This window comes from Balaenoptera ricei, chromosome X (genome assembly GCF_028023285.1).
Source record: "Balaenoptera ricei isolate mBalRic1 chromosome X, mBalRic1.hap2, whole genome shotgun sequence".
Classification (NCBI taxonomy): Eukaryota; Metazoa; Chordata; class Mammalia; order Artiodactyla; family Balaenopteridae; genus Balaenoptera; species Balaenoptera ricei.
In genome coordinates, this window is record NC_082660.1 from 93,725,762 (window position 1) to 93,739,491 (window position 13,730).

Consider the following 13,730-nt stretch of genomic DNA (forward strand, 5'->3'; position numbering starts at 1 on the left):
ATGGAGGGTGAACACCCAGCTCTTGGGGAGGGGCCCCACTACCGTGTAGACAAGTCAACCTACACTTATGAGCGAAGAGATGACTGAATAAAAATGATGTAGACTTGGGGTCAACAGCAGATGGAACTGCTTTTAATACATATGAATTTTCCAAACAGAACTGGTATCAGAGTAAACAAACCATTTAAAGACATTTCCTACTCTTTGTAAAATGTACGGTTTCACAGCTGTGTGGCGTGAGCGCCGTGTGATGGAGCTGGGGAAGAGGCAAAGTATCACCACACAGCTTCCAGTGAACTGAGAGGGGACAGGCAAGCACATCCTCACTCCTGTCTCTTGTATTTCATGTGCTTTCCCTTCCTCTCACTTTCTTCTCTATTCCATGTGCTGTCTTATCCCTTACTCTCCCTTCTAGTGGAACATCAGAGAAGGGTGTGGACTCTGAGCCCCAGAAACAGGAGCTGATAGAGGAGAACCAAGTGTGATGATGAATCTGCTAGACACGTTCCTGGAGCAAGAGTGAAGAGATCGGGCCCCATCATTGGGACACTTTAGGTAACTCACTAACCTTTCCTCCATCATCTTCTATACAACAGGATAACGATACCCAATCCCCCTGACTACCCAGGACTATTGTGGAGTTTAAGTATGATCCATGTGGGAAAGCAATCTGTGCTCAGAGCTGGGAGGGAAGGACCAATGCATTTTCGAGTAACTATATTAACAATGACATCCCAGAAATCATAGAACTCTGCATGGTAGGCATTAAATTAATGCTACACAAATGTCAGCTGTTTGGTCAGAATTTTCCCAAGTGTGGTTCATGGCAAGATTCCTGTTTCACTCTAGTTTGAGAAAACTGGCAATAAGCAGGCAAGTCAATAAGCAGGGCAATTTTGTATGGGGATGAGTGCTTTGAAGAAAATAAACACATAAATTGAGTAGAAAACATCAGGTCAGGGAATACTATAGATGGCGTTGTCAGTGAAGCTTTTGCCTTGTGTACCATTAGTTTGATGCCAACCATGCAGTGAAGTTCCAATACTAGATTGAATAGAAGTGGCAAAAACAGGCATCCTTGTCTTGTTCCTGATGGGTTGTTGCTTTGAGATTTATTTGAGTTAACAGATGAAATCCCTTTGAATAATGCTACGCACACAGTAAGAGCTCAATAAATGTTAGATTTTGTATAAATATGAGCAAGTTGACATTTTTACGGTTTTGATAGTTTTACAGTTTTCATGTGTCTTTAGTAAAGTTTAATAATCTTGCAACTGAATCCTATTCATCAACTAAGGCATATTTTCTTGTTTTATGGATTTTAAGCAGATAAAAAAATTGATATATAACATAATATTAGTTTCAGGTGTACAACATAATGATTCAATACATTAACTCAATTAAAGAGCTTCACTGACAACCCTATTCAGTGGGGGAAAGAAAAGTCTTTTCAACAAACGGTGCAGGGGAAAGTGGATATCCATATGCATAAAAATGAAGTTACACCCTTACTTTATACCACATATTAAAATGAACTCAAAATGGATCCAAGACCTGAACATAAGAGCTAAAACTATAAAACTCTTAGAAGAAGACATGGGGGGAACCTTCATGACACCGGATTTGGCAATGATTTCTTGGATATGACACCAAAAGCATAGGCAACAAAAGAAAACATAGATAAATTGGACTTCATCAAAATTAAAAACTTTTAGTGTGAATCAAAGTGATAGTGAATCAAAGCACACTATCAGGAGAGTGAAAAGACAATCCACAGAATGGGAGAAGATACTTGCAAATCATATATCTGATAAGGGATTAATATCCAGGATATACAGAATTTTTATAACTCACGAACAAAAAAACCTAACAACACAATGCAAAAATGGGCAAAGGACTTGAATACAAATTTCTCCAGAAAAGATATACAAATGGCCAATAAGCACATGAAAAGATGCTCAACATCACTAGTCAGCAGGGAAATGCAAATCAAAACCACAATGAGAAACCACTTCACACCCAATGGTATGGCTATTATCAAAAAAAACCAAACAAACAAACAAAGGAAAGTAAGAAGTGTTGGCAAGACTATGCAGAAACTACAACACTTGTGCACTGTTGGTGGGAATGTAAAATGGTGCAGTCTGTGCAGAAAGCAGTATGTTGGTTCCTCAAAAAAAATAAACACAGAATTACCATATTATCTAGCAATTCCACCTCTAGGCATATCCCCAAGAGAACTGAAAGCAGGGACTCAAACAGATACTTACACACCAATGTTCATAGCAGCACTATTCACAATAGCCAAAAGGTGGAAGCAACCCAAGTGTCCATCAACAAGATGAATGGATTTTTTAAAATGTGATATACACATACAATGGAATATTATTCAGCCTTAAATCAGAAGGAAATTCTGATACGTGCTACAACATGGATGAACCTTGAAAACATTCTGCTATGTGAAATAATCCAGACACAAAAAGACAAATATTGTATGATTCAACTTATGTGAGGTACCGAGGATAGGTAAATTCATAGAGACAGAAAGTATAATAGAGGTTACCAAGGACCGGGGAAGAGGGGAATGGAGAGTTATTGTTTACTGGGCGCAGAGTTTCTATTTGAGATGATGAAAAAGTTCTGGAAATAGATAGTGGTGATGGTCGCACAACATTGTGAATGTAAGTAATGCTACTGAACTGTATACTTGAAGTTGGTTAAAACAGTGAATTCTGTTATGTATATTTTACCACAATTTTTAAAAAAGAGTCCTTTCAAGGGAAAGAGGGAGGCAGAAGAGTCAGAGAAAGAGATGTGACAACAGATACAGGGGTAGTAGTGAGAAAAAGATTGGAAGATGCTACTGTGCTGGCTTTGAAGATAGAGGCCACAAGCCTCAAGCCATAAGCCAGGAAGGGCCACAGGCCTAGGAATGCAGTCAGGCACTAGAAGCTGGAATAGGCAAGGAAATTCATCCTCCCCTAGACCCTCCAGAAGGGATGCAGTCCAGCTGATATCTTAATTTTAGCCCCAGTAATACCCATTTTGGACTTCTGAACTCCAGAACTGTACGATGATAGATTTTTGTTGTTGTTGTTGTTGTTGTTGTTGTTTTTATTGCTTTTTGGTCACGCTGCTTGTGGTATCTTAGTTCCCTGACCAGGGATCAAACCCGGGCCCTTGGCAGCAAAAGCACGGAGTCCTATCCACTGGACCACCAGGGAATTCCCTAGATTTCTGTTGTTTTAAGCCACTAAACAAAAAGTGAGTTGTGGCCAAATAATGGGTTTCTGTTCATTTTGGCATCCCCTTGCTTGTTCTTTTTTGTGATTTCCTTGCTTGTAAATAACTAACTTAATCTCTGGTTTGTCATTTTTAACAGAAAAGATTTTATTTCTTGTATGAGGCATTACTTCCTGTCTTAGTCCATTCGGGCTGCTATAACAAAAATACCATAAACTGCATGGCTTATAAACAACAGAAATGTGTTTCTCATAGTTCTGGAAGCTGGAAGTCCAAGATCAAGGTATAAACATGGTCAGGAAAGGGCCCTCTTCCAGGTCACAGATTTCTCACTGTATCTCCATGTGGTGGAAGAAGCTCTATGAAGTCTCTTTTATAACAGCACTAAGCCCATTCATGAGAGCTCTGGCCTCATGACCTAATCACCCCAAAGGCCCCATCTCATCACTTTAGGGCTTAGGATTTCAACATATGAATTTTGACCATATGTTGAACATTCAGACCGTAGCACTTCCTGTATCAACAAGTTTTAACTGTGTTAATATTTTTATATTATTAAATCTGCCTAGGCTTTTGTTATATGTACATTTTACCACACAGACTTTTTCTAAAATATGAACTGACAAGAATCAGCCTCACTAGTAGAATTGAGCATAATTTTGTATGTCTGCTGCCTATCTTATGTTTTGGTGGTTACAAAGACCATTTTCATTAAGTTCTAAACACACTTAGCATTGTTCTGATGGAATAGAATGATTTCCTCCCCATGTATCTAGAATTTCCTTTACCTTTGCTTTTTGCTAGACCACACACACACACACACACACACACACACACACACACACACACACACTTAATGCTCCTTAGAATATGGATAATCAATGCACATGATTAAAGAGAAAGTTTAATGAAGTGTCAAGAATGGAATCAGGACCAATTCCATTCTACTGGGCATTGAACTAGGATGTACTTTTCATTGTGCCAAGTTAACATGGTGGGTTTCATTTGTCAAACACAAGTACTTGAAAGTGAAAAAAAAAAAAAAAACTCAACATTCAACTCTTTTGAGGAAAAAGAAAGAGCACCGCCCTGTTAGCTTACTTGGTCACCATAATTTTTTGTAATTTGCTGCAAGAGAGGAGAGGTATGCCCACTGGTAGCTCTAGATGCATGTCCATGTCCATCCATGATTAAAAGCAAGCAAGCAGGGACTACCCTGGCAGTCCCAGTGGTTAAGACTCCGTGCTCCCAATGCAGGGGGCCTGGGTTCGATCCCTGGTTGGGGAACTAAGATCCCACATGCTGCACAGTACGGCCAAATAAATTTTTTTAAAAAGCAAGCAAACAAACAAGAGACAAGTATCACACAAATTCTGAACATCCCAGAAAGACTCTTACTGACTCAGCCTGAATGACTTTCCCACACTTGGAGGCAAAGGCTGAAGCCCAGGGGCTGCAATTCCTGATTGTCTGGGGCCAGAGAACAGTAGGGTGGGAGGGGGCTGCTCTCACTGGAGGTTCCCGTTAGTCAAATGACACATAAAGGCAGGTAATAAAGGTTTCTGGTAAAAAATGAAAGATTCTAGGGTGGAAAATAAAAGAATAGAATGATACTAAATGAAATAAAATACAGACTTAAAAAAATGAAGCCACATTGATATAAACAGATAATTATATATATATATATATATATATATATATATATATATATATTTGAATTAATAATGAATGAGAGGAGACAAATTGTTTTTATTGAATAATTCTAAATAATATATGTTGATACCCTGCTTCTGTGAAGGGAACCTGAAATCTGCCTTCCACCTCTGAGGGTAGGGCAGACTTAGTGACTCACTTCTGCAGAACAGAGGAGGCAAATGGAAAACAGTTACTGTACACTGGAGAAACTGGGCAAACGGCACCTTAACCCACTGATGAAGGTCAACATCTCCAGTGACTCAGTGATGTCATGTGAGTACCATGTCCTCGCAGATATGATGTGATGAGAAGGGCACTTCAACTCTGTGGTATTCTTTCTCAAAACCCACAACCACAGGCTAATCACAAGAAAAATAAGAGACTATGCCTGTATTCTTCAAGATTATCAAGGTCAGGAAAACAGTCTGGCAGCTCCTCAAACAGTTAAACAGAGAGTTACCATACGACCCAGCAGTTCCACTGCTAGGTACACAGCCAAGAGAAATGACAACGTCTGTCTACATAAAAACTTGTACGTGAATGTACGTAGCATCGTTATTCATAATAGCCAAAAGTGGACACAACCCAAATGTCTACAAATTAATGAATAAATAAAATGTGGTATATTGTTTGGCAATAAAAAAGAAATGAAGTACTGATACACGCTACAATATGGATGGACCCTGAAAACAGTATGTCAAGTGAAAGAAACCAAATATCAGAAGAAATAAGTGGAATCATTGTATGAAATGTCCAGAATAGGTGAGTCCCTGGGTTCCTGGGGTTAGGGGTGAATGTGGGCATTAACTGCATTCAAGCACAATGGGACTTTTTGGGGTGATGGAACATCTAAAACTTGATTATGATAATGGTTGTATAACTCTACACAGTTACTAAAAATCATCAAACTGTACTCTTAAAATGTGTGGACTTTGTACATTGTAAATTATATTGCAAGAAGGCTGTTAGAAATATGATACTGGCCTGGTCTTGCTTCACCACAGTAACAACCAATCTTTTCCATACAAAGGTCTAGATGCACGTGTTTTACATGTCACGTGTTTTACATAAATGTTAATTTATATAAATGGGGGCTGTATCCCAGACCCGCTGACTCTGTGTCCTCTGCTCCTCCAAGCAATGCTTTCCCCCCACAAATATTACTGCAGGTTGTGCTTGTGTGCAGAGTTTAATTTATGTGTGATCACGTCCACATCTTCCCACTGTGGTGGTGACTTGAGGGTGGGTCTACGATAGAATCCAGGGCCTGGCCTGTGTGACACAGTATCAGCCTCACGACTTCGTTCACTCCACTGTGGCCTTTCTCACGTGACTCCACTTTGGGGAGATTACACTGGAACTATCTTTCTGGGTGTCAGTATGGCAGGACTTCTCAAAGGGCCATAGAGTTGCACACCCTTTGTACCAACAATTTCCCTTTTAGAGGTTTACATTCAGGATGCAGTTAAGGGTGGTGATTAGGATTTGGTTATAAAGACGGCCATCCTGGTAATTCCCTAGCTTCACTTCTGGGTCTGAATTTAGGAAGGGAGACCAAATGGCAAGCAACGCCATGAAGGCACAGAAGGAAGCAGAAGGAAATGTGGCTGTCAGTGCGTGCACGCGCGCTCACGCGCACGCGTGCACACACACACACACACACACACACACACTCATCCACCAAACAGATTCTGTTATCGTAACACTAGAACTCCCCCAAGACAGTTTTCTAGACTCGAAGAGGACACAGTCAGCTCAATAGCAAATAGCCATGAGGAATGTGTCCTTTAGCAGTATACAGACACTTTCAGATGCCATCCACAGTGTTAGTAGGGAATATCAGAAACACTCTGTAACACAAGGTTGTGAGAATTAATTATGTCACATCCATAGTGATAAAAGAAATGTTCACATATTGAGGTATGGGGAAGTCACTCTAGCTTATACGTGAGTTAACTTGAATTTTGTGCTAACTAAAACGGCCTCTTTGTGGCCTTTCAAGCATACATTGTACATCTGCTTTAATTACTAAAGAAAAGGGCACACTGACCAGAAGTAAAGAATGTCCATGTTAAAAGTCAAGATGAAACGCCCCTCTTTCTGGGATGCTAATGCTGGTACTCCTTTGAGGATAAGACTCCCTTCCTAGCTGCCAAGGCCATACTGCACGTGCTGTGCTGTACGCGTATGTGCTGGTCTGTTTTTTTGAAACATTGGAGAAATGTGTCCCTGACTTGTTTAATGTTCTTTGTTCTGACAAGATATAAAACTGCTAAAAACCATGCTTCTCTGGAGCAGTTCCTCAGAGCTATCTGAGAGGCTGGCTTCTGGGCTACAGTCTGCAGTTTGGCTCAAATAAAACTCTTTTCTATTCCTATTATAGATAGATTGTTAATTGTGTATTTTCCATCGACATTATGACGGAATTCCAGAAAAGCAGCAAAAACAAGTGATAATCGAAACAATGAGGAGAGATGATTTGCTGCCTATAGGAAAAGCAAAGAGTCACATTATTTCTAATGTGTGGAGAAACAGGCACTTTCTTACAAGGATGTTAGGAATATAAATTAGTAATATTATTTCCAATGTTGTGTAAATATAAAACATTACATATTTCCTTGTTTATAAAGAACATTTTCAAGAAATTATATAAAGAAACACTTCAAAGGTACATATGTATATATGAGCAAGGGTGTTACGTATACTGTTGTTTGTAACAGGAAATACGGTAAGGGCACTAAATTTTCACTACTTGGGTACTGGTGAAATAGTTTGGAGCATCATGTGATGCAATGCTCAATCAATATTAAAAATTGAAATTATAAAAATATTTAAAATATATCATAGAAACGTATTTATGTGAAAAGATGGCCATAAAAGTACAAAAGAAAATCACAAAGATTTTAAGTGGCCTTGATCCATTTTGGCTAATAAGATTTCTAGCTATTCATCCAGAGATCTCAAAGAGTAAAATGTTTAAATGATCTTTTATTTCCACTCACATAAAACTTTTTCTTCACCGTACAAGGAGGCTGCACTTTCTGTCTGGATATCTCAATGTCCCTGTATCCTGGGAATGCCCCCCTTTCCAGGCAGACTTCCAGAAAGCTCTGCCAGCTGGGTGTGGGTCACAGCCCGTCCCTCCCACCTTTCTGCTTCACGATGTTCAAACTGCAGTTCAGGTTTCTGTCACGAGGTGGCATCAATGTACCGCCATCATCAAACTTCCTGACGAAAATGGGTCAGCTTGGAGGGGAAAAAAAAATAACCCCACAAATACCCTCCTTCAAAACACAGCTTTTGAATCTATGTACAAAATGATTCTAAGTCTGTCTAAAAAAAAAAAGATAGGTATAAAATAAGACTGTAAAAACATATACGCTGGGGGCTGCCCATGATGAAACACCAGGTGACAGTAGCGCCTTGGCAGTGGGTGGTGGGTGGGCGAAGGGCAGCACTGGGTGCGGGGGGGGGGGGGCGTGGGGGGAGAGAGGATGGGGCATCCAAGTGGGATCTGAACAGCTGTGTCCAGTGTCCTGGACAGAGGATGACCGACAGGGCAGACAGGGGGTATGAGAAGGACTGGGCAGCCTGTACAAGGGTGGGGTAATGGAGGATGAACGCCCCGCTCTCTGAAAGGGACCCCTCTACAGTGTGGACCCATCAACTGACAAGAGAGAAATCAATGAACACGATGTCGATTTGTGATCAACAGCGAATGGAACTGCTTTAAGAGACATATGAATTTTCCAAACAGAACTGGTATCTCAGGAAACAAACTGTTCAATGACATTTATTCCATTTTGCTACGTGTACTCATTTTCCTTAAAAAATAAAAATAAAAATAAAAATGGAGATGGCGGTCTGCAGGTAGCTGGATCCAGGATGCTAGCTCTGAGAGTCTCAGACTCAGAGGCTCAGCAAGAGGGAGGGAGGGAGTGATGGAGGTTCAGATATTGGTCTAATGGTTTCAGCTAGAGTTTTATGGAATTTTAAAATCTACTGGCAGCCATCTACCTGTTTCCATCATTTTCTAGGAAATCTAAACCTGAAATGGGAAGTCCAGCTTTGGTTTGAACTGAAGATAAAGCTGCAGCTGTGAGAGTGTGAGTACTTAGGGTGATAGAGCTGGAGGAGACATCGAAACACACACCTGTGCAGACAGAGACACTTGCCACTCTATTTTTTCCTGCTTTGTTTTTCCATGTAACTGAAAAAATAAAGGCTTTTCCACAGTAATGAATGCCTGTGTACATTACTTCTCTGAATCTGTTTGCAAGTATGTTCTGCTTTCAAATTTTTGTCAAAATACTTTTTCCCTGAATACAATATTTCAAACAATATATGAAAGTACATCTATAAAATGAAATTATCCGGTATCTCTCAGTAGCGTGACCCTACCCCCTGACCCAAAGGGGCCTGTAATCATTGAATGATGCCTCCCTTCCAGACGTGTGCCTGTGGTGAAGGCACATGACACCCTGCACACCCACCGGGTCTTTTCCAAAATAAGAGTCACATTACTCATCTTTTGCATCTTGTCTTTTCCACTCAATATGAATTCTCAGGATTTATATCTGCATCTTATTAATGCTTGTGGTTTGGGCAGATTTTGACATGTTTATTGTTCATTTATAATTTTACACGAATTTGCTGTTTAAATTATGAGCCAATCTCTTTGTTTGTTACTAAGCATGTATCACAAACCAGGGATACTAACCCAGTAGCTGAGTAGTAGTTTGCATATGCTTTCTCCCCTGTTTTCAAACAATTCTTAGTATATTCTCCATTTAGAATGTGTTTTAAATCTCAGTAATATTGCAACTTAAAAATTATGTAGTTCACAATTCTAAAAATACAGTGAACAACACTCCAAGAGCAAATAAGGCAGCCCCTAGAGTTTAAGCCATTCAGAGCCCAAGAAGAGTCAAGACGAAAAATGAAAAACTGTAGAATAATCCCAGTTAGCTGTTGATCCTGAGAAAATAAAGGTGTTGCCCTGATTTATTTAAACTCCCTTAAAGTCAGTATCCTGATTTGAATTAGAGAGAGAGAGAGAGAGAGAGAGAGAGAGAGAGAGAGAATAGCTGGTTATGATCAAAGGAGATGAAATATAAAATGCATTTGCTTAAAGTAGCTCTGTACATATCACTTTCCTTCCCTCTGGGTCACCTGTCCCATCTATGCTTCTGCACCAGTCCAATTCAGCACTTCAGGGATGAGCCAATGGATATGGCCAACACCCAGGTCTCTTGACACAAGGGGCGGGATTTCATCTCCTCTGTCATCTTCCTCACCCAGAGGGTTTGGTGAGTGAGTACCCATGGGGCCACAATAGCAGGGAGTGTGATCGACCACTTCTCCAGCCCTGGAAGCCCATCTTCTGAAAGGGAGGCTGCTCTGTGTCCTCTAGAGAAGGTGAGGGATGGAAACTCATCCTATCCCACCACCTACCTGGAGAGGTGACCTAGGCTCTGTCAGCCTGAGCTTGGGCATCTGTGATGTGGGACTCACGATACCTGTGTCACAGAGCTGTCCTGAGGGGTGAATGAGGAAACCTGCCCAGAGTATATGGCACGTGGTGGGACTTCAGTGCCTTTTAAACGTTGGGATCCAACAGTAGGGGCTGTCTGAGCCTCGGGACTAAGGCAGGAATTATGAAAAGTCATTTCTCACGGTTTCTCCTACAGAGATTACATACATCTAGAGGAAGGGAGCAAATATCTCTCTGACAAGTGTTGACTTGAAGGGTTTGAGATAGTCGGTTCTCTTCATTCTCTGGTGTTACAGAAGCTCCTAAGAGCTGCTCCATATCATTCCTGGGTGCTGATCCTAATCCGGTTCCCCACGCTGGGAAGACAGGCTTGCCTTTGACTCACCTGATGAGCTCAGTGAGAGGTGGCACCAGGGCAGCGCGCTGCGGTGTTTGCCTAACTGCTGCTCCTGGACTGCTCTGTACGTTAATATGTTTCTAGGAAAATTTGGGACTCACCCCACATTCACCAGTGCAGGGGTCCTCAGATCATGCATCATCCAGCCACATCACACCAGGACTGCAGCCATCTGCTGTCACCCTGAGAGGCAAAATTCCGAGGGTTACTAACATTTCTTTGTTTCACTCTTTCATTCACTAATAACTAAATATATATTGAGCTCAAAACCCATAGTATTCCATTAGAGTTGTCTCTTTGCCTCTAATGTGGAGGGAAGAGGAAAATATGGGAAAAGTCAATGGTTAAATCTGAGATGACATGGCTCCTGCACATTAACTTTTATACTTCCAAGGAACTGAAGATTTTTTTTTTAATCCCTCTTTGTACCTCTCATCCCCATACAGTCACAGGCCTCTGTCTCTCTTTTCCCCTTTCTCCCCCACCCTTCAAAATCAAAGTTCCAGAAAGCATTTTCTGCATTCCCTTTTAACACTCTTCACTTCCCACTGTCTCCTTATCTCACTGCACTGTAGCTTCTGTCCCCATAATTGCAATGAACGTGCTCCCACCAAGGTCACAAGCCTCCTTTTTGTCACTAGGTTCAGATATTTTGTATAAATATGTTAACATACTGAGTGTTACTTTTAATAACCACTTAAAATACGCATCTTTGTGCAGACTGCTCCTGTCACTTAATATCAAATCTTTGACAGTTTCCCTGGCTCTGGAGCATGAGGTGCCAGGTATAAACCCAAGCTGTCCTGCTCCCCAACTGTGCAGTCCTGGGCCAAGTCCTTATTCTCCCTGTTGCACAGTTTTTCATCTATAAAATGAGGATTAGCAACAGTATCTACCTCATAGAGGTGCCGGAAGCACTGATAAACTCATACATAAAAGGCACTTGGTACATAATACACTTTAGCCTATTTTTTATTTCGTTTTCCCTGTATCTTTATTGATATTACTATCCCAGCAGTTATGAAAAAATAGGACTTTGATGCTTATTCACAGTCAGTGACGTTTGGGGGATGTTTTTACTGAGTGTATCAGTTTCCTAAGGTTGCCATAAAAAACAAAAAAACAAAAAACCATGGAATTCATGGCTTAAAACAACAGAATTTTTTTTTCTCTCTCTCACTTCTGGAGACCAAAGTCCAAAAGTAGGGTGTTGGCAGGGCCATACTAGAGCAGCAAACTCCAGTCTCTGCCTCCATCTTTACGTGGCCTCCTTCCTTGTGTGTGTGAAATCCCCCTTTCCTTTCTCTTATAAGGACACCAGTCATTGGGCTTAGGGGCCACCTTAAATTCAATATGAACTCATCTCAAGATTAATTACATGTGCTCAGACCGTACTTCTAAATAAGGTCGCATTCACAGGTATGGGTTAAGGCTTGGACATACCTTGTTGGGGGATATAATTCAACCCACTATAGTGATATAAGCCGGTTAAAAAACTAAAATGAGATCTTACCTTTTGTACAGAAGCATAGGAATGCATCCGTTCATGCATAAATACCCAAATTCCCATATAAGAAAACTTCGGGGAAAACATAACCCAGATGAAAACATTAGCAGGGATTACCTTTGAGTGCTGTGTTTAGGGTATTGTTGTATTATTTCCTTTTCTATGTGTTTTATTTTTACCTATAACAAATATGTATTACTCTTGTAAATACACAAAATAATAAAATCACTGGGAAACATAAGCAATCTCTGCTCCACCTACAGGAGAGCCATAAATTTAGAAGAGGAACATCCCTGAGGCACAGGAAGGGAGAACAAGATGTTGGGGAGCCCATTCCACAGTATAACAGGACACAATTCCCCCAACTCCAAACCATATTGCTTGCTATCAATATTTTAAATTCCCTGTTATTAAACTGGGGGAAAATGTTGTACCTCGGTTTGATCTGTTTTATTGTGCCCTAATGAACAGTGAGGCTGAGGGTCTTATCATATGCGAAGCACTAGTTAGTGTACACAGGATAGCTGTGGGGCTCGGCAGCCACACACTGTCTGTTCACATCTTAGTCTTGTGACTGGCTAGCCCTGCCCTCACGGTGCCCCAGTTCCCTGATGGTTAAAGTGGGGCAACAGGAGCTCCTCCTCATAGGCTGTGGGGAGGATAAAATGAGTAAGCATAGGGTTAACGCCTACATCAGTGCTGGGCAGTGAAGAGGTCACGAACAAATATTAATGATTCTTATTATTATCATACCTAAATGGATCATTAGAAATTATAGGATCATTTTTATTATTATGTGAGCTTATATTGACTGGCTTGACTTTCAAAATATGGTGTTTATCATAAAAAAGTAGTTTATAAAACTGTAAGTAGAGAAAAACAAATATCGTATATTAACGCATGTATGTGGAACCTAGAAAAATGGTACAGATGAACCGGTTTGCAGGGCAGAAGTTGAGACACAGATGTAGAGAACAAAAGTATGGACACCAAGGGGGGAAAACCGCGGTGGGGTGGGGATGGTGGTGTGCTGAATTGGGAGATTGGGATTGACACGTATACACTGACGTGTATAAAATTGAAGACTGATGTAAAAAAAAAAAACTGTAAGTAGGATTTCACCTCATTGCTATTCCTAAAAATGCATAATTATACTTGCATAGTACAATTTCTGAAAAAAAATATGTGGACCGTTCTTATCCACGGGAAATAGACTTTTAAGACTTTTAATGATTTTTTTTCCTTTCATGCATTGTCTATCCATTTTTATCTACAACAAAAGTGTCTTGGTTTTGGAAGTGCAAAATATAATAAGAATAAATGTCCCTAGCCCATCCCATAGGAAAGTAGGTCAGCGTCAACATGGGGAATCCTTAAGCCACGGGAATTAAGTA